This window comes from Pituophis catenifer, unplaced genomic scaffold, assembly GCF_029215685.1.
Source record: "Pituophis catenifer annectens isolate HBS135680 unplaced genomic scaffold, rPitCat1.0.hap2 SCAF_3, whole genome shotgun sequence".
Classification (NCBI taxonomy): domain Eukaryota; kingdom Metazoa; phylum Chordata; class Lepidosauria; order Squamata; family Colubridae; genus Pituophis; species Pituophis catenifer.
This window is the reverse complement of record NW_027256883.1, coordinates 128000413-128023006: the sequence shown is the minus strand read 5'-3', so window position 1 is coordinate 128023006 and position 22594 is coordinate 128000413.

Below are 22594 nucleotides of genomic sequence, written 5' to 3'. Positions count from 1 at the left end.
TAGCAGAGATGGCTAAATTGATTGCTTTGATCAAAGAAAAAAAACATAAGTACTTTTGTTTCTATTTGGAAACCATTTCTGGACTTTGTGCTTGAGAAGGGGAAAAATGAAACTGATTTTTGGGTTTTACCAATTAGATAAATTTGTTGTTATAGAAATGGCTAATTTATACTATTATGGAAAAGGAAAAAGTTGAAGTTTGATGTTACTGTCTTTTTCAACTGCACCAGAGGGAGTCAGAAGTCAACACCTTTTTTTTTTAAAAAAAAAATCCCTTTCTTTTCTATGCTTCTCCCTTATTTTTCCTACTATTTCCTACTATTTTGTATTTTATATTATAAACTAATAAAAAACTGGAAAAAAGAAGGATACACTGGCTTTCCATATCTCTTCATCCACCTCCTGAAATTGTACCATATGGGAAAAAAACTGATTTTACAACAAATTAGAATGGTTGTATTTTGGTTGAATAAGAGAAAGGATCAGTTGGTGGAGCATTATTAATATGTCACTTTTAGAACTAGCTAGTGGTGCTAAAATGGACCCTATAGTCAGAAACATTATGCCAGCTCTCCAATAGTAGCACGCAAAAATGGATATTTGTGGTATCATTATAAATGTTCTCAAAAGTGGCTTAATGGAACTTAACTTGCTTGCAAAGTGTATATTAAAATGACAATTGTTGAACATAGCATGCAAAATTCACATTCTCCATAATTGTTACATGCCCATAAGACAGGGTTATGCTGTACAAATTGTGTTGAAAAATGATCAGATGATATTGTCAACCCTAATGAAATTAACTGAGAAGAATTGCAATATATTTTTTTAATCACTGACAATTAAAAGGAAATGTTTGAATTGCACTGGCAGCCAGCAATTTATTGTGATAGTCCCTTTCTCATTCTTACTTATTGATTACTCAGAACACTTTGTTCTGCTTCTGGCTGCTAAAGCCAGAGTCTAAATCTAGTGGGTATTAGTACATGGCTATTTCATCATAGTCAATAGACTGGAACCTCCAATCTGGATTAGTCTAGACAGGAACGGAGCAGGACGCCTATGGTTAAATAGCTTCTGATAATTGGTCCTCGTTGTCATGTATATCTAGCTGCTTTTGACTATATCTTGCTGAAATGAATGTAATTTCAACTGACTTCAGATGATTCACTTAATTATTAGTTACTATATTATCACTGGCACTAAGAGAGAACAAAATAAGCAATGCAATTGTTGTGATCAGTTCCAGCACTGTCCACAAAGAGAGGCAAATTGACAAAAGCAGTATTACCTTATTCAGATGCAGGCTCAATCTCTTCTTTTGTACATGTGTTGTACAAAATGTAGATGCGTTTTCCAACAAGAAGCCAGAATGAGTAACTATCAGGCCCCAGTTAATTGGCAAAGCACACAGACTTCAGGAAGGCTTCTTTAATGCTACTCTGGGGATCTTGATATTCAAAACTATGAGAGAAAGTTCCCAGACAGACTTACAATGAGTCAGTTGAGGCAGAGCCTCTTGGAAAATGCTTCTTTCTCAATTCCTCCTCCTCCTCCACACAGTCCCTCCACTTGACCTCTCTTCCAAATAACTGAATGGATTGGACTCTGTAAAAGGCAACTGAATGCCTTAAGATCCTTGGAGCGGTACTTATAAGCAGTGTCTGAAAGCAGGAAAGTACAGCTTTGGAGAGCAATATTTGATTAAATGTTAGGTTATGAGAGAAAAGAAGTGGAGTGTTCCACAGAATGGAACAAGAGGCAAATTCTGACTCTTGGGGCAAGACAGTCTAGAAAGGATGATGGATAATGTGTATTAGTTCAGTTTCAACAAGTCATCTTCCAGTGAAATACTGCTGTTCTTCATTCTCAAGTTGCTTTAGTATTTCTGTAGAATGCCTTTTGAAAGTGCTTATGAAATATCAAAATCAAAACACTATTCAATGCAAGAGAATGCTATATAGTAAGAAAAGGTGATTCCCAGTCCTACAACTCTTAATCACCCAATAGCTTCTTAAACTCATTCAGTTTCCTCTTCTGTAGTAAGTACCTTAGGATATAGTTGACTTTCCTTGGGATTTACCTCAAAAGTCAGGATATCTGCAGGGTGCTGAAAATAGAACTGCACATACTCTTTGGCCATCTTAGAGATAACTTTCATGCAACAATCCTGCAGAACCTCCTTCCTCCTCTGAGAACCGCACCATTTATTTCTGTCTCTTTGGGAAAATATTTCAAGAGCAGTTTCTCTTCCATCAAATTGATGGAGAACGGTTAAAAAAGGAATAAGAAGCAAAATAAATTTTCACACAGCAGTAGTGTTTACTACCATTCTGTGACATATCGAATTACCTCTGTCAGGCTCCAAAGCCCAAGAAAGATGCATTATGATTCTTCCAAACATATTTTTTTTATTGATCCTCACCTATATACAAAATTTTGCCAAACTTTATGGGAGTGGCATGCTGTCACTTCCATAAGGCATATACTCTGGGAACTATTAGGTAGGAGCCATCTTCACCCTCTTTCCTTCACACAAACTATCTGAACTGAGTTGTCTCTTACACCTCAGGAATGCACTGCCTCCTTCCTGGGAATCCTAACTACATTTCATCATCATTTGAGAGGTACCTGCTCATCTCTCTCTCCCCCCCCCTCTCTCTCTCCCTCCCTCCCCCCCCTCCCTCCCTCCCTCCCTCCCTCTCTCTCTCTCTCTCTCTCTCTCTCTCTCTCTCTCTCTCTCGGAGCTGGAGAAAGAGTTGGAAATATGTTTCAATTTTTGTTTATTAATGTAGAAAATCAAATACTAGGGTGCAACTTCATTTTTGAACAAATATCTTTGAACAAATATTTTGAACAAATATCTGAACGGCGTGGTGGCCTAGAGGTGGAGCTCTCGATTCATAGTCAGGAGGCTGTGAGTTTCCTCCTAGGTAGTGGCGGATATTTCTCTCTCTGGGTGTAAAAAGAAAATATCTGCTATGAACTCTGCGTAGGCATCAGGAAGGGCATCTGGGCAGTAAACGCTCAAGCTCCATTCAGTCATCTCAACTCCAACCCTATGCAAGGGATTACAGGGTCATTAAAATAAAACAAACAAACAAAAAAATATTGGGTCAATTGAAATCCTATCTCCCAAATCCTCATTACACCCTTTCTACTTTTTCTAGGACCTCTGTTTTGGAAGCCGGCAGCCCTCCCCAAAGAGAGTTTCACTGAAGCTTTCTTCTTTGAAAAACATTTCCATAGCAATTTATTTTCCATCAAATTGAAGGACAATTACTAAAAAGAAAGAAAGAAAAAAAAAGTGAGAAGCATTTGGCATGACTCTAATAAAAATGAGGAAAAGGATAGTCTTAATGCTGCAAGCCCATTTTCAATTTGAAACAGAGAAAGCTCTACATAACGCTGGTTAATGTGGTGGATTATGAATAGTGTATAAATTAAAAAAAATCATTCAATTTCTAATTTAATTAAGAATTGAATTTTTTTTAAACAAAACCTCTATGATAAGTGCTTGCACAGGCTATCATTTAACAGGTAGCTTTAGAATTCCTTAGCTTAAAATATTCAGTCCCACAGGCCCTTCTGCTTTGCTGAGCTATTTTAATGACTGAACACACAGTTATTTATTGTGGGAGCTGACAAGAACTTTGCTAAATGGAATAAATGACTCCTTGCTACCACCATGAAAACAGGAATGCTCTGCAAAAGGGAAAGTGGGTAAAAATAGGCCTTGCTTATTACTTAGAGGAAATTACCCATCCCAAACTCTGGATCAGTGCCAGATTTTTTGGCCGTCATATCAACAACACAGAAAGAATGGCTGGCGAAGCAATTAGTGGCAGGGTTTCTTTCCAAATACAATGGTTTCTTAATGGAGGTTACAACCTTAATGATGTCTAACTTTAATTATTCACTAACAGCAACAGTTGTGTGTTTGTGTGTAGGGGGGAGAAAGAACAGTTCCACTTACCGCACTTTGATTTTTTTTAGTGGGCAATACTTTCTAATCTTATTGTTTTTAAAAAGTTGTTGTGCCATTAAGCACAACAAGATTTTTTTGGAAATGGTTTGGCCATGCCTTCTTCCTAGGACTGAGGTTAAGTGACTAGCTCAAGGTCACCCAACTGGCTTTGTGCCTAAAGGAGGACATGGTCTCCTGCTTTCTGTCCTGCTGCCTTTAACCACTGCACCAGAGGTGGGTTTCAGCAAGTTCTGACCTGTTCTGGAAAACCGGTAGCAGAAGTTTTGAGTAGTTCGGAGAACCAGTAGTAAAAATTCTGACTGGCCCCACCCACATCTATTCTCTGCCTCCCAAGTCCCAGCTGATCGGGAGGAAATGGGGATTTTGCAGTATCTTTCCCCTGGATTGGGGAGGGAATGGAGATTTTACAGTATCCTTCCCCTGCCATGCCCACCAAGCCACGCCTAGCAAGCCATGCCATGCCCACTAAGCCACACCCACAGACCCGGTAGTAAAAAATTTTGAAACCCACCATTGCACTGTACCAATCTGAATTGTGCTGAATATTAGCCCCCATTTAGACATTTACGAAGTGGGACATTTATTTTGCCCTTCCCACATATTCAAATCATTTCAAGATGTAACAGTTTCTTTTGTTGACTAGATTTATACTGAGTCTTTTCTCCAGAAGCTCAAGGCAGCTTACAAAAAGTTTCTCTTTGTTTTAGGCTTACAATAACACTAGGAGGTAGGGTGAGCTATTGAATTGGTCTGATCTTAAATTCACGTGAAATGTACTTGGCATTCTTTAAAACGCCTAGCCAATGATTTGTTAGTGTTGGATAATTAAATTTTCTTCTCTTGCAAATAACTAATATCTACCTTAACAATAATTGTTTATTTTTTTTAAAAAAAAATTCTGCCGCTATTGATTCAGAATTACTAGAGGCGTCTAATGCATGGGAGCCAAACTGTGAAATCAAGTAAACAACATGTTTCACTGAATATCCTGCCATTTTGAAATGCTCGACAATCCAATTCTTTTGCAATAACTCCATAGGTTTAAACATTTGATAAGCAATAAACTGATCGAAAGTATTGTTCACAATTTCCAAAGCAGAGCTTTTCCTACGATGTTAAGATTGGATGGATTGATTGATTTAACACTATGCTGTGGCAATCACAATGTCCAAAATAAAACCATAACGGCACTATGACAAAGATTATTCTGGGTATAATTTTTCCCGTGTAAATTTTAACACGGCAAGGTATAATGAAATAATTCATCCCATGAGGCTCTTTCAGATCTGGGAAGGCTGCAGACTGATAAATATTTCCATAACACACAAAACCACCATCATTCCTATCTCGCAAAATAAGCTAAGCTCCAAAAACTTCAGGCATAATTTATAAAAATTCTAAAGCAGGCTGAGAAGGAAGTATAAAGAAGTTTCTCTAGCTGCCTATGAAAACCTTCATAAAATTAACTGACAGGAACTTCCGGTGGCACCGCAGGCACCGAGGACGCTCTTTTCTTGAGCGCCAGCCCCGCGATATCATAAAGCCACTAGAACAGCGCAAATCAGCTGTCTAGCGGCTTGAAAACTTTCTCCCCGGGAAAAGGGGAGGAAGAGAGCAGACAGGCGTAGGTAGAGGTCCCCAAGGAGCCCCAGGAACAATTCTGGGGTTCGAAGGGTGAGAGCTCCCTGGAAGCCTGACATGTTAAGCTGGGCAAAAAACTTCGGCCATAACATTAAATTAGATAAATGGGAAAACTATGGACATAAACTACAAACTGACATTGTCTGTACCCTATAAGGAAAACCTGCTCAAAATGTTTTTTTAGGTGGCATCTCCCCCCCGGCCAGGTTGGCAAGAATGTTTCCGAACACATCTCCAACATGCTGGAAATGTAAGCTACACAAAGGAACCTACTATCATACACGGTGGACCTGCCCAAAGGCAAAATAATACTGGCGAATGATCAAAACACAAATAGAACAAATCACACAGAATAGAATAGAAATGAAGCCAGAAACCTTCCTATTAGGCATTATATCTGGACAATATGAAAAGGAAATAAAATACCTAATAATCCACATAACAACGGTAGCACGTATAATTTTTGCACAAAATTGGAAGAGTAATGACATACCAAGTGAAGAGAGAGTAATTAGCAAAATCATGGAATGTGCAGAAATGGACAGACTCAGGAACTTCAAGATAAGGAAGAACATGATTACTATTTAGTATGGATAAGTGGTACACTTGGTTGGAAGATAGGAAAAGGAAAAAACAGGACTAGGAGGTAGCCAGTGGAATCTAAGATAGATATAGAAACACAAATTATTTACCGTAGGCCAATAGTGACTTTAAAAAGTTTAAACACAACATAAAAGACCCAATGAGGGAGGAGTCAAACATAGAAATGAGAACCAGATAACAGACTACAGTTGCGATAATTTTGATAAGATTATATCTGATTTGTTTTTTGAGTACATGTTTTGTATGTCTTGTTATTACTTGTTTTGTTTTGTTTGTATCTTTAAATAAACAAAATTAAAAAATTGAAAAAAAACCAAATATTCAAAACAAATATCGAACTAAAAAGTTTCAAATAGCTTATGAATGAAATCTATATTTCCTTTTTGAACATGTTTTGTTAGTTGAAAGTGGAGTTAAAGAGCAAGAGGGAGTTTGGAGACCACAGAAAGTTAGCTTATTTTAGTTTATGCTTGTTATACCCTGTTTTTGTTCTGGGAAGTCCGGGGGGTGGGTCTCGGGGGGAGGGGGGTTGGAGGGAGAGGGGGGATGGGTGGGTGGGAGGGGGGAAAATTGTTGTAATGATTGTTAAAACTTTTTAAATAAAAATAAAATTAACTGACAGTCCTCTACATATGTTCTATGAAAAATAGATCCTTGAATTAAATGGGTCATAATTCTAGATAAGTATGTGCATTAAAAAAAAAATCAGCCTTTAGGTCTCCTTCTCCTTGTCTTTTTTTTTCCTATTGGAGCACAGTCATCTGCCTGACATCCACATTGCCCTCACAGGACAATTGCCTGATGCAACTTGAGTGCAATGCAACAGCAGAATGCCATCAGCGATATTTTGGTGAAGTATTATAACATAGCTCATTAAATCTCTAGTGCTCTGATGATGCATTTGCCATATACTCTTGAATTGATGGGATATCATATATATTCCAAGAAGCCTCAGGGAAAGAAGACAAAGGAAAAAAAAAGTTTAGTTCTGGGAAAGTTAGTAAACTGGGCAGCTGGGAAATTTTAAGAGGCATCTGACTGAGTCAAGCCCAGAGGTTCAGCAGGAGGAGGAGGAGGATTGCTTGAAATTTTGACATGGGGAAAGAATTATGTCAGCTAATATTGCCCTAATGCGAGAATATTACGAAAAATAGTGATCCCCTCTTTGGAATATAGAAAAGATCAATGTTAACAATATAGCACAGCCATGAATAATAAAAAGATATATAAGGAGCCTTTAACTACATGGTAATAAAACCAGAGTTTCTTTGTGCCTCTATGCAAGAGCTGTCATTCTGTTTTAAGACTTGAATTTTATAAAAGATGGATTCAAATAATTGCCTCTTATGGACAGCTTGGGGGCTTGAAGTCTTGCCTCTTAAGGAAAGCCCCGCTGCCTTGATTTATGGCATTCAAGCTCAACAAATGTTCTCAGTCAGTAAGCACAATTTTTAAAAAAATATTTTTAATTTTTCGCTGTGCAAGAAAGAAAACAAAGTGACTCTATTTCTATAGAATAATCAACTGACTGGCCTGGCAGGTGAATCTTTCTTCATTTAACATAGCACAGCAATCTTCTACACAGTTTGCAGGGCCAGCCTTGTAAAGCATAAGGTGCTAAATATAAAGTTTGATCATGCCTGAAAAGCATGCAAGGCAAAAAAAAAAAAAGGGGGATGGAAGGAGTTGCCATGCCATCCCCCACCCCGCCCCAATCCTGTCAGAACTAATCTTCCTTTGCCCTCACCATCCTGCCAGAACTAATGAAGCTCCTTAGATGAAAAGTAAAATTTCTTCTTCCTCAAGGAAAAAAAAAGCAGTCCAAGTTGCTGTTTGAAAAAAAAAAAGCCACCTTTGAGACAAGTATGATCTGGATGACGGAGAATCTTCACAGACACTTGGCCAAAGCGATTTCCTTCTGGGAACCCTATCCATCATCCTGAGTGCTCAGCTGTCCAGTTTCCTCCTGTTCTGCCCCAGCTTCGGATTTCCGAGGATATTGACACACACCAACGGTCCTTATCAAATTTATTAAGTAGTAAGAATAAACAAGACCGGCAAAGGTTGGCAACCAGCCTAGAAAACAAGATATGACAAACCAAAATACTCTGATAATAAATACGAGTTGTTTCTAGCAAGAAACTTACTAACAGCATATGACTTAAATAGGTTAAGGGAGTGGCCAATTATCCTCAAGCCTTACTCTCGAGAAGACCTCCTCCTCCTGAGTAGCCACTCCTGCCTTTTGGCAGCCCTGCGCGCTCAAGCATTGAGGAGAGGCTCCTCCACTTCGCTCTCTCCACTTGAAGGAGCCTCTGGAGGTTCTGAAGGCCCTGGCTGAGTCTCTGCCTCTGGCACCACATCCTCTTCAGCCTCCTCGCTGTCCGACACGAGCGCCAGCTGCGCAGGCTGCTGGCGCGACACCACACCAGCCTCCTCATCGTCGGGATCAGCCACGATCCGCACAGGCCGCTGGCGGGCCACAACACCTCCCCCCTCAATTCCTCTCTCCTTCAGGCTTTCCCTTTTCTTCATCTTCCCCTCTTCCCACAATGGCATTTTCTCCTCCACATTGACCAGGGAATGGCAGAACCCCCTTTCTTTTTAAGAGTGCTTGGATGCACTGCAGTCCAAAGCTATCACAATGTCCAACATCTTCATTTCTTCCAGACCCCCTTCACCAGGGGTGTCAAACTCAAGACCCCTGGGCAGCATCTGGCCTGTGGGATGCTTAAATCTGGCCCACAGGGCCTCCCTGGAAACAGGGAAGGACCAGCCCGCAGTGCTCCTGCCTGTGAAATGCTGTCCTCCCGAGCTCCCGAGTTTTCAATAACAGAGGGTTGCAGGAGGCCGTCGCAACCAGAAATGGAGCTTGGGAGCCCATTTTTGCTGGCACAATGTTTGGGCCACCAGGGGTGCCCCCAACACAAGTGACATTGAACTGGCCATGCCCACATTGGCCACGCCCATCGCAGCTCCCCAAGGTCAAACACAACCCTGATGCGGCCCTCAATGAAATCAAGTTTGACACCCCTTTCCTACACAGAGAGAGAGAGAAAGAGAGAGGGAGAGAGAAAGAAACACATACTGTACACACATACATGCACAGCCTTTATTGCTATTAATGATCCCTATACAATGAGATATAAAAGTCTGTAAAACAAATAGATGATGATCAGAGGTACAATGTTAGATGATGTGTCTTAACTGCTGCCATGGAAAATTGGGCCTCAATATTGATGATATTGTTATTGGGATCAGAAAGTAAAAACTTGGTGTACCAATCAGTGGTGAAATCCTACCGTTTTGCACCGGTGTGGGCGAACCGGTAGTGATAAAAGCTACCGGTTCATCGAACTGGTAGTAAAAAAAACCCTACCAGTTGGTCCGAACCAGTATTTCCACCGATCAGCTGTCTGCGTGATTTAAAATCGCTAGAAAGCAGGAAATCCTGCTTTCTAGTGAATCTAAATTGCGTGGCACAGCTGTCCCTCCCGCTGTTCTACTTACCTTCCCAAGCCTCCTTTTTCTGCGTGCAGCACACGTTTGGCATGTACTACGCATGTGCATGCATGCAGGGTGCATTTGGTGCGCACTGCACATGCATGTGCAGTATGCATTTGGTGCACACTGTGCATGCACACAGGTGAAGTGTGCATTTGGCACGCACTGCACATGCATGGCACAGTGCATGCTTGGCGAGCACCGTGCATGCACGGACAGCAAAACAGTGGCAAACCGGGGAAGATTTCACCACTGGTACCAATGTATCTTATAGGCAAGATAGGCAACATGAAGGAGTTTCTTAGATCCCTGTTAAAATTGCAGTACATTAGTAACTGATTTTGATTTCTTGTGAACTACATGGACAAATCCATTCTGGGAATGAGGGAGTGGAAGTTATGTATCTATCCACCAAGAAAGTGGATGATAAGGTGTTGTGTCAGACCTGAAGTAAGTCCATCCTCAATCTAGGGAAGGTGAGATATGTCAGATATTTGGCTGGCATGCACGTTCCCCTTAGGGTCATGTTTTTTAAAAACATAATATCTAGTGAAAGAAAGGGAACTAGATTTGGGGTGTTATTTTATTTTTTATATGACTGGTGCTGAATTCGGGTTCCTCGTCAGTTGCAGGTTTTGGAATTTTGCCTAATAGTCCAGTCTTAATGTCTGGCATAGGCATTTATTTGAATTATTTCTAGCCATTCTCATTTAATTTGCTGAAAAAAGTATTTGCTTCAGAAAGTCATTCAGAAGAAAAACAGCATTTTGGTTTTAATTTCAAGGAGGAGTTGGGGCTCTTAGACTTAAATAATGGGTGAGGGATATGCATGAATGCCCAGTGTTTACTTGTACAACCATCACTCTGACAGTTTGCAGCCTCCCCGGCTCTCCAAGTTTCAAGTGAATCTCAAAGGAAAAGAGTAACAGAAAATTCCTTTTATGAGGCTTTTTAATGACATCACAATTGTCACTATGAAGAAGAGTCCTGCACTGAAAATTTGTTGGAGATTCCGGGTAGATTTTGAGAAATCATCTGATTTCTTTGTCCACATTCCAAAACTTAGGAAAAAAATTGTAAAAGTTATCTGGGTACCCTTACTGAAAAAAAAATCCACAGTGTTCTATTATTTCTACTTGTTCTTCTATATGTTAAATAGAAAATGGACAAGTTGTGTGTGGCACCGTCAGTTGTGGTACTCGGTTTGATTCAATAAATAATTTCTATTTAATTTCCTTAAGGAGAGGATGAGAAGATTCCTCTCAAAACCACTCAGGAGAATGCTTCCAACAATCATCTATGTCAGGGGTATCAAACTCAAGGCCTGCGGGCTGGGTGCTTAAACCTGGCCCACTGGGCCAGCTTGGAAATATCAAAGGACCGGCCTGTGGTACCTCTATCTGCCAAAATGGTCTCACGGGCTGTTTTTGGCTTCCTGCAGCACCCTGCCTGCCAAAAACAGGCTGCACGGAGGCCTTGCACACAGCCCACTTTTGGCCTCCCCAGCCTCTAGTAGCACCCTACCAGCCAAAAATGGGGCATGTGTGTGGCCCCACAAGGCCCCTGCATGGCCTGTTTTTGGCTGGCAGTGTGCTGTAGGAGGCCGTCCAGGCCGAAAAGGGGGCATGGGGCATGGGTGAAATGCTCCCGGTTCAGACCGGATCGCCCGATCCGGTAGCGATGGTGGCAGGTGGTTTGGAGAACCGGTAGCAAAAATCCCTGTGCCCCCACCACCATACCTAGCTGAGCCACACGATCATCAGAGTTTTTTTTTTTTAACTTTTAAAAGCATTTTTTCTACAACCTCTTCCGACAAAAAATGCTTTTAAAAGTAAAAAAAGAAAAAGCCTCTGATGATCGCACGGCTCAGCTGGGATCGTCAGAGGCTTTTCAAAGCATTTTTTTCTGCAACCTCTTGGCTGAAGAGGTGGTAAAAAAAATGCTTTGAAAAGTCTCTGACGATCCCAGCTGAGTTGCCTGATCAGCAGAGAGGTATTTTTTAAAAAGCCTCTCTGACAATCCCAGCTGAGTTGCCTGATCGGCAGAGGCTTTTCAAAGCATTAGAAAAAATGCTTTGAAAAGTTAAAAAAAAAAAAGTTGGCCACGCCCACCCAGTCACATTACCCCCCAAGCCACACCCACAGAACCAGTAGTAACAAATTTTACATTTCACCCCGGCATGAGGGGGCATGGCTCCCTGTGCCCCATTTTGGCTGGCAGGATGCTGCAGGAAGTGTCTGTCCCATCTCCCCCTGCTTCCACCCCCACTGGCCCATGGAGAAGAACTACAATGCTGATCTAGCTCTCAAAGTAATCCAGTTTGACACCCCTGATCTATGTACTTAACAAGGGTTATGTCCCATTCAACTGAAGAGCCTCGCTTCTTGAATTCTGGATAGACTTGTATAGGATCAGAAGAACCATTAGAATGTACTATTGCAGGCTAATTCTGCTGACTGCCAGCAGTTCGATCCTGACTGTCTCAAGGTTGACTCAGCTTTCCATCCTTCCAGAGTAGGTAAAATGGGGTCCCATATTTGGGGAGGGGTGTTAATATGCTGACTCTGTAAACTGCTTAGAGAGAGCCATAAAGCACTGTGAAGCGGTATATAAGTCTAAGTGCTATTGCCATCATCCCATTCGCTTTCAGGAAGGCCCTCGAACCTAGTTTTGCCATTGGGTCTGGGGATCCCATGGAATGTGGAGCCAGTTACTGTATTTTTTGGAGTATAAGACACACCTTCCCCCCCCAAAAAGGGGTGAAAATTTAGGTGCATCTTATACACCAAATGTAGCCCTGCCCACCCACTGGCCCCCACCCTTTGGCCTGTGCCTCGCAGCAGTTACCTCCTTGCAAGCAAACAGCAAGAAAAAACAGCTCCTTTCAGCTTCAGCATAGGCTAATTAGCATAAGTTGATTAGATTGGCCTCCCGACTCTCAACTGATTTGCTTTCAGCTGTTTTGCGCAGGGCTCTGCTGCTTACTGCAAAGAGTGCTGGAGCAGATTTTTTTTCCCTTGTGCTAATCAAGCTATGCTGAAAACGAAACTGAAAGTAAAGCAGGCTGTTTGCTGTTTGCTGCAAGGAAAAATTAGGCAGAGGGAGATTTCTTTTTCTTTTTCCTCACTAAAAAGGTAGGTGCAAACAATGGGAAATTTAGGGCAAAAGAGGAGAGTTCAAGATTTTAAAACACAAAAGAAAAAAAGGAGAAAGAAAAAGGCAAAAATAAAAATGGGAAGGGAGAAAAAGAAATGAAAGAGAAAGATGTTATACATATTTAGAAATGAAATATGAATAGTAGTAAGAAATAAATGGGAAATCATGATTGTAAAAATGAAATGAATAATAATTGGAATATTTGTCTTTGTATTTTTGAAATCTAGACAATGATAAGTTTTTATTTTTTATTTTTTTTTAGAAATATGAATAAGTATAAACTGTAACAATTGAAATACCTTTAATGGTATATGGTGGTGAAAGTAAAAAGGATTAAGTTATAGATTGGATAACACCTAGAACATTTTAAAATTTAATTAGGGAAATTGTAACGATTGAAATATTTTTAATTATATATTGTGATGAAAGTAGAAATGATTAAGTTGTGATTTGGAGGATTATATGGGCAAAACTTTGGGTTATTGGGAGAGTTTAAGATGTGAAAATGAGTAACGTAAGGGGAAAGCTCTATTTAACTAGGGAATAATAATAATTGAGATACTATTAATTGTATATTGTGTTGAAAGCAGAAATGGTTAAGTTGTGGTTTGGAGGAATATATGGGGGAAATTATTTAGTTTATTATTATTGGTAAATATAATTAATTGCTTTGTAAGAAATTGGATTGCATGGAAATAATTGGAGTATTCATTTTCATATTGATTAATATACAAAAAAGATAGTTATATAACTAATTGATTTATATTAAAATGTTGAATTTGTATTAACTGTAATATTACATAATTAATCAATGTGAGGATGGATATAAAAATAGATGACAATGGGAAGGGGTATAATATAGAATAGAAGGGAAAAATTGAATTTGATTAAGATTAGAGATGAGGATGAAAGGTAATATTGGCTTTTTTAAAAAATAGATGGAATAAATATGGCAAAAAGGAAATATAGAAATTGTAAATTTAATTGAAATGATTAAACACTGTTTAAATTTGTGAACCGGCCAAATACTCTGTTCAAAGAAAATACTTGTTTGTACGTATGTGTGTTTGTCTAAAAAATAAAAAAACCTTTTTATAAAAAAACAAACAAAAAGGTAGGTACGTTTTATATTCCGAAAAATACGGTAAATAGCTATTTTGTGTATAAATTTAGAATGTACTCTCCCTTGTCTTTTTGTTGTTACCGTATAGTTGTTAACCTGTTTTGTGTTTTAATTAGGTTGATTGTTTAGCTTTGTGTTTTAATTTTGTACCCTCCCCAGAGTCACATGCATGAGATTGATGGCTCTATATAAATTCAACAAATAAATACATAATTCATACTGTTAGAATATGTGTTAAATATGTTAGCCTGTTTAGTCCAACTTTCCTTCCTTTATTCCTCAGCTTTCCTTCACTGATTCTGAAGATGTTCCTGTTGTTGGAAATGTTAATGCAACTAGTTCTTCAGCATCTTATGACCTACTGATTACAGTAGGCAGTGATGTGTAGATAGAAGGATATGGATGTATTCTTAGACCAGGGCTGTCAAACTCCCGGATGGTGGGTCGGATGCATCACACGCTGGCCACGCCCATACCTGGTTTAGCGAAGGGGGAAAAAGTCCCAATATGTCATGTGACACCGCTGTAACGACATGAGTTTGACACCCCTGCTTTAGATCCTCAATGTCAATCATTCTGCCAATTTTTTGCTTAGAAATTTCTAATCTTCCTGCTAGCTTTTTTCTGAGGCGCGCATGGGCAGAACATGTGTTCTTTTGATTCTCCTCCTGGTAGGATGTAGCTAACTAGATGCTGGGCTTTGCCTACCCCTATAACATATTTTCTATCAATAAATCTTGTGTCACATTTACAAAAACTTTCAACAATCCTTCCTCAGATCATATTCTTGCGCTCAAGAAAGCTCACAACACATTCAAAAGGCTTCAGTGTCTGATACTTTTGAGGTAAGATTTTTTTTTTTTTTATGTACCACTGTCATCTGTCCCTTCCAGAAAATTTAGAAGTTACTGAATGTTTGGGAAAAGATAGAAGAGACAATGGAATGGAGGCTAGATAGCTATTCAGGATAACTTTAAACTCTGATCATTATGACACATCCAAGCATGAGAAAGGAGCAAAAGATGATCTTGAAGTGCATTTTCCTTTCCCCTTTATGTGTGTGTGTGTCTGTGTGTGTCTGTGTTCAAACAAATGCACTTCTTTGAAAACTGTGGACCCTAATTTACTGTGGTGATCTAGTACAAGTTAGTAAATAAAATTTATTTATTTATTTATTTATTTATTTATTTATTTATTTATTTATTTATTTATTTATTTATTTATTTATTGGTTCGATTTATAAGCCGCCCTTCTCCGGAGACTCAGGGTGACTTACAATGCGTTAAGCAATAGCCTTCATATTTTTGTATATACCTGCTTAGTAGGGCTTTCGCCCCCCCCAAGGGGTGTTCTTTTTTATACAAAGTCAGCTTATTGCCCCCACAAACCGGGTCCTCATTTTACCTACCTCGGAAGGATGGAAGGCTGAGTCAACCTTGAGCCTGGTGAGATTTGAATTTGCAGTAATTGCAGGCAGCTAGTGTTATTTAACAGCACTTCAGTCTGCTGCGCCACCAAGGCTTTTGACTTCCTGTTCTAGGATGGAAAGAGAATAGTTGATCTAAAGTCACTAAGGAAAGACTGGAACAGTGATGGCTAACCTTTTCTGGACCAAGTGTCAAAAGCACGCGCATGCCCTCATGAATGCGCACACATGCGCCCAAACCCCCCAAATGCAATGCGCGTGCACCCCTGCATGCGCTCCATCCCATGCATGCAGGCCCACATGTGCCCACCCCTGCACATGCCCGCCCCCTGCATGTGCCTGCAGCCCACATGCACCCCTCCCCCTACGCATGCGCACACACCCACATGTACCACACACACCGCACATGCACGGCAGAGATCTGAAGACCAGCTGGCCGGCGGGAGGCGTGCGCACATTAGCAGCAGAGCTGAACTGGGGCGACAGCTGGCATGCTCTCAGAGAGGGCTCTGTGTGCCACCTCTGGCACGCCATCACGGGACTAGAACCTGGGTCTCTCCACCCAGGAGAGACCCAGCATCCATATTAGCATCCATATTAGCAGTATACAGGGTGCGATTTAGACAATGTACTGTATAAATATTACTAAATGTTTGAACTGGCTGCCATTTTCTTCTAAATGCTTCCTTATTCTTTTGTTACATGTGCTTTAATACTTTGACCTAAGAACAATAGCAGTTTCTTTTTTAAAAAAATATTGTGATTGTGCTATGTAATCTGTCTTTGCTCCGTTATGAGATTAAAGTTAAGAAATGAGTAAGATATACCAAAGAAGCCCAATTTTTGCGCCAAAAAATGCATGAGTTCTGTAAGGACATCCTATGCATTAAATGGTTGAAATGATGGTACAATATAAACAAACATTTCTGAATATAAGTTGTATTTTAGTTGGAATCTAACTTCACTTCAGCCCTTCCTTTTTAAAATATATATATATAACTGACAGACTCTGCAGCTTGCAATTATTTTTGCTTGACATAACCAATTTTTCCAGCAACATAGATAAAAGAAAGAATAAGGACTTCTGAGTTGCCAAATCCCATTATTTTAATTTTATTTAGAGCTGTCAATCCCAAATAATTTCACGACTATTATAGGGCAAGCAAGCATAAAGAAGGTCGAAAACTATTACAGCCTGTCACATTTTAAATGGTTATTAATGAGCAACTATCATTTTTTAAAATAACTTTTGCTTTTAAATTGTATGCCCCATTCTTATAATGATACAACAAATGCCAGAAGATCATTGAGCAACATGAGCAAAGATATAATTATTTATTCCTGCGTGGCACAAAGGTAACTTATGAGAATACTTAACCTGGAATGTTTGCATTAAGCTTTCTGATACACAATCATTGTGCTATAATTCTACAATGTTTTCTCCCCTGGCTGTTAAGTTTATTTTAACATCCTGCAGGGAAGACTTTTTTTTTTTTTTTTTTTTTTTACAAAAAACCATAATGGAAACTATCCTTTCATCCATCCATTCCATCTGTGTGTCTGGATGGATGGATGGATGTCTATCTAACATATACATAATAATTCATCTTAAAAAGTGAATTATTTCTAGAGGTTGAAGTTTTGTCTAAATAAAACCTTCCACACAGAGATTGTTCATTGTTCATAGAAGAGGAAGTTAAAAATTATAATAAATACTATTAACAAGGTTTTGAATCTCCATGCCTTGATGAAATTTATTTCTGAATGCTAGATACTTGACGAACGGGAGGGGAAAAATGGTGAGTTCTCACATGATATGGAAGTAATTGACTTTTGCAGATCTGCTGAATGAGAGAGCCACCTAAAACCTTCCAATCTGGAGATAGTGTCACAATCAAGACAGTATTCTGATCCATGATGCATTCATGTGTTGGTCTCTGGATCTCAGTTGCCAACATGGTTTTTCAAGAGATTTTTCAACTGAGCAAAAATTTAGTGCAAGCAGAATTCTGACCTTGCGATCATTCTTTATGCGCCTTCGGCATTTAGTCATGCCGGCCACATGACCACGGAATTGTCATCAGACAGTGCTGGCTTTTTGACTTAGAAACAGAGTTGAGCACCGCCCCCTAGAGTCGGGAACAACTAGCATGTATGTGCGAGGGGAACCTTTACCTTTATGGCACTATAGCATAATAGCAGTTTGCACCCTGAATATGATTGTGAAAGTCAATCCCAAGAAAGCTCATTTACATAAAACATTTACTGTTCTCTGAAGCAATCAGGAGGAAAGCCACTGAAAGTTGATAGAAGGGACTCTTTCTCTTGAATGTTTTGTTTGGGGCTCTTTTCAAAATTACATTTTTTTTGAAAACTACATTGATTTCCTTATTCAACAATAATAAAGCCAAAAAGCTCTCCTAATCTGCTTGCTACTGTATTGAAAAATGAAAGGAGAAAAAACAAAGAGTGCTTAAGATAATGAATATATCTGACTTCCCTTTAACAATAAAACTAGCATCTTTTAGCTGTCCTACAAAGAAAAGTCTTTGTCCAGCTTATGTTGGATTAACAACATGCATCTGTTCATAACTGAATCATGGTACAGACCAGGGGTGGTTTCTAAAATTTTTTACTACCGGTTTTGTGGGCGTGACTTATTTTGTGGGTGTGGTTTGATGGTCATGTGACAATTCTTTAGGATTTAGCAGAGGTACTGGTCTACCAGGCTTTTAACTGCTTGCAGAGTTGTACTGGTCTACCCATTTGTTCTTGGAGCGTTCTGGTCTACCCATTTGTTTTTGGAGGCACTGGTCTACCCATTTGTTTTTCAAGCGTATGATCTATCACCACACTGCCTTTTAACACTGATCAGCTGTAGGGCGGCCCTTTGAAGCCCTGCGGCAAGAGTTTAAACAGTTTTTTTCCTTCTAGCCAATCAGCTGGGACTCGGGAAACAGTGAATAGATTGGGGGCAGAGCCAAATAAAAGATAAGAATAATGCGGAGGGGGCGGAGGGGGGCAGGAGGGCCCAGCTCCCGAACAAAGAGAACCGGTTCGGTGACGTAATATCGTCATCGCTACCGGCTCGGCCGAACCGGGCCGAACTGGGAGGAACCCATCACTGGTACAGCCTTAGGCATTCAGTCAAAGCCATGATAACATCGTGCATATCATCACATCGATGATGCAGTTTGTGACATCTTCTGCATAGTATGACGGGTGCAGGTGACATCATTCATGTTATTTACTTGATAATTTGATAATGTACTTCCCCTCATATATGCCACGAGTATGGCATCATAACGGAATGCTGAGCCATTTTAGATCAAGATGGATAGATGGATAAAGTGGTTCCTATGTTTCATGATGGCACTGGATCTCTTAGAAAAGTATGGTGACATTTGGTTACCAAATCCCAGATCCCAACAAGGCGAATACCTTTCTTTAGATAAAGGTGCCTAAAGATACCTATCTTTACTTCTTATTATTATTATGCTTCAGAAAAGTGGTAGGTAGCAATTACCCAGGGCTGACTCATCAAATCTTGTGCCAGGTCTCCATATGAGGAGCAAGAGGCACTCTTGAACTGAAGTAGCAGTCTATGAAAGATAATTCTACCTAGCCCAAAATGTTTCCATATTTTGCTTACTGAGCTATGACTGCTAGCAATCAATGTGTGCTGTCGACACATTTTATTGCCTTAAGCAAAGCAGCAAATGACATCCCCTGGTCAAATTGCAAGATACTCAGACAATGGCAAATTATTTTGGCACCTGAAGCAGAAAATCCTCCTAACATGGGGTGGGCAGCTGCTCTTGGGCAGCCTCAGAGTCCACTTTAACCATAACTGTTAAAAATTGGCAGGGTGGTTTATTGCCATTTTGGATATTTTTCTCAGATGGTCATTTTTGTTTGTTAAAATAAATCAACAGAATAAATTTAAACTGTTTATGTTTGCAACATATAGAGTCTTTGTATGGATTTTCCTTTGGGATATATAATGGCTAACATAAATTGTCCCAGACCGTTTATTTTAAATATCTTGAATCCTGCTTTTGTTTTGAAACATAAATTATTCTGATTTGGGTTTTTAAAATGAAGCTTCCTGAGCATAAGCTCCCCCCCTTTTTTTTAGAAATGTAACATCTGTTTGTATCCAGTTTCCAATACTACCCCTTCATTCAACTCAATCTACCTGACTTCAGAAAGATAAATTGTATACCCACTTCAAACAACAGGTGTTTGTGTTGCTGCAAAGTCTGGTCCAATTCATTCCAATAAAAGCAATTTTAGCAGGTTCCCTAGAATCAGAATTGGCATAAGTCATTTTGTTGCCAGACTGAAGACCTAGGACCCAAACTGATCAAGTTATCTTGTATTCAGTACAAATTGTTTTATGATGGCCCTTCCTACTTCTTGGTCAGCATAATGAATTAATCCAAAATTTATAATTCTTTTATTAACTCTGCAATCAGCCTCCTAATAATGCAGCCAGGTATGCTCACAAAGGTCTGAAGTATGCAAAGTCCATGGGTGGGCGGGGGGGGGGGTGGGGTTGAGCCATGGTGCTCCTGTATTTCCTATCATGTTGTCAAGTTTCAGAAATAATACATTGCATTTTTAAGATTGAGGTATGAATTCTTATGCTAATGAAAACTGGTTGAGATTTGTTGCTGGATTTATGAAATTTATTCTAGAAAGATTAGCCAGCTCTAGAGAGAATTCAGAGAGCAAATAAACTCTTTACCAGTGAATTCATCGTTTGATTAAAATATAAACAAAGAGCAGGCATGATCTCTGCTAAAGATACAGTTCAGATAATACAGGATATTCAGCCCCTACTCTGATAATCAGAAATATTAGACATCATCCAGAATTGCAGTTAGAAAGCAATGATGTATCCATATTTACTTCATCATCCTCAACTCTAGAAAATAAACAAGATGGAATGAAATTCTGGAATGAACAAGTTGGTTTCTTTCTCTGCTTGATACAGTTGGGGAGCCAAAGATAAGTTATTGCTTCTATGAATAGAACTACCCTAAGATTCATTTAATGCTACGTACTTTGATGAGTCTTTAATTCTGAGCTCTCAAACCCTGATGTTCTAAAGAAAGAAGTGGGAGGTATGATCTGGATCAATCCAAGGAATGCCAGCTTGAATCAAAAACACTATTTTGACTTCCCTCTCTTGTTATTCTGGGTTCTGGGGGCAGAGATCTCATCCTTTTTCCCTTCCAGGAAGAGAAAGTATGAGCATGATCAGATACAAGGAGACTGCTGTCTGAACCTTCAGGACGGCATAATTATAGCTTTGATAAAGAAAGAAGAAGATACACTTCAGGCTAGAGAGACTTTGAGTGACAGGACACTGGGACTTATGCAACTGTGCTTTGCAATTGCAGAAGGATTTGCCTCAGTTTGCATTTCCGTCACACACGTACCTATGTCGAGTTTTCCCTCCTGCTCGCCCATCCCAGGAAGCTTCTCATTAATGGTTATTTTTGGCTTCAATTTGTCAAGAAGCAAAGCTAGCATTCCACTTGGGCCCCTCTGAGAACGACATGGCTTTCTCAAAGCCTTGAACTGAAGCTTCACTTCTACTTCCTTTCTTCTTCTTTCTCTTTGGCTGGAAATGATTACTGTGTGGCTCTGGGCTATTTTGCTCCTTAAATTTGCAGACGGATGACTTTGCCCAATCTCCCAGTAATTTGTTTCCCTGACTGCGGGATGATATTTGCCTGGCTATGTCTGTGTTCTAATGACCGCAGTAGTGTGAGCTTCTGTGTCTGGTACCGTTAATAAGCATAACATCTCTGTTAGTCACAGCTGTTGATAGGGGCCTGTGCCTGAAGGTTTAAAATAGATCTATATAGCCTCTATATGTTTCACCACCTTTCATTGCACAACCATGGCCACAGAACACATTCTGTTCTTAATTGCTGATCAGATCTGTTGGGGGAAAATAGAACTTCTCAAGAAATAAGGTTGTTGGGTTTTTGTGTCACCCTAAACATATATTCCTACACATAGCTACTTCTTTTCTGCAACTAAACAAAGCTTCTGCCTTCCTCTCAGATTCTGTGGTGTCAGAATCTCCAAATTGAGTTTAAATTTTAGCATTCTGTGTTTCAAAACAGTTTCCAAAAGATGTTGTGAAGGCATCAAGGGACTGAAATGGAAGTTTTTTTTCAGAAAAATCAAATGCATTTCATGTTCCTCCAAAACAGTTTACTTGAAGAGCAATCGTAATTATGAGATCTAAGGAAGAAATGCCTACAGAATCTTAATAATTACTATGTTGCTTTATATCAGATTAACAAATGAGTATAGTAATTAATAATTTACTTAGTAACTTTTCCCTTTTTTTCCTTTTTTTAAATTGTAATTTGAATGCTAATGTTGTCAGAAACCATGTGCTTTCTAAATTTTAAATCACGCACTTTCCTGCATTCTCAGCCAGTATATAATGGACATTCGTTTTGAAGAAGAAAAATATCAGCTATATTTGTAAATATTTGGTGTGCAAGAAAAAGAATAACTGACTTAAGTACATGTTTTAAGAGCCACACATTGCACTGTTGACAAAATCATTGTAACATTGCAAAACGTTTTCACTAAACATTTTCGCGATTGTTGATATCGGTAATTGCAGTAAAAATGCCACCTGATGGTCAAGATTGCAATTTTTTTTTAAAAAAGCCTCTGCTTATATCATTTACAGGTAGTCCTCAACCTACGACCACAATTGAGCCCAAAATTTATGTTGTTAAGTGAAAAAATTGTTAAGTGAATTTGTCCCATTTTACGACTTTTCTTGCCCCATTTGTTAAATGAATCACTGCAGTTGTTAAATTAGCAATATGACTGTTAAATGAATCTGGGTTCTCCATTGACTTTGCTTGTCAGAAGGTCACAAAATGACTCCTAAACAGGGCAACCGTCGTAATGCTGCAATGGCCATAAGTGTGAAAAATGGTCACAAGTCACTATTTTCAGTGCCGTTGTAATGTCAGATGGATACTAAATGAAGCGTTGTAAGTCGAGTACTGTACTATATTTCCATAGTGTATAGTAGTAAATATAGTGACTAAAGCAGAATCAAGCTGAAATATCTGCTTTTCGCTTATTCCATTTGGATTTTTCATCC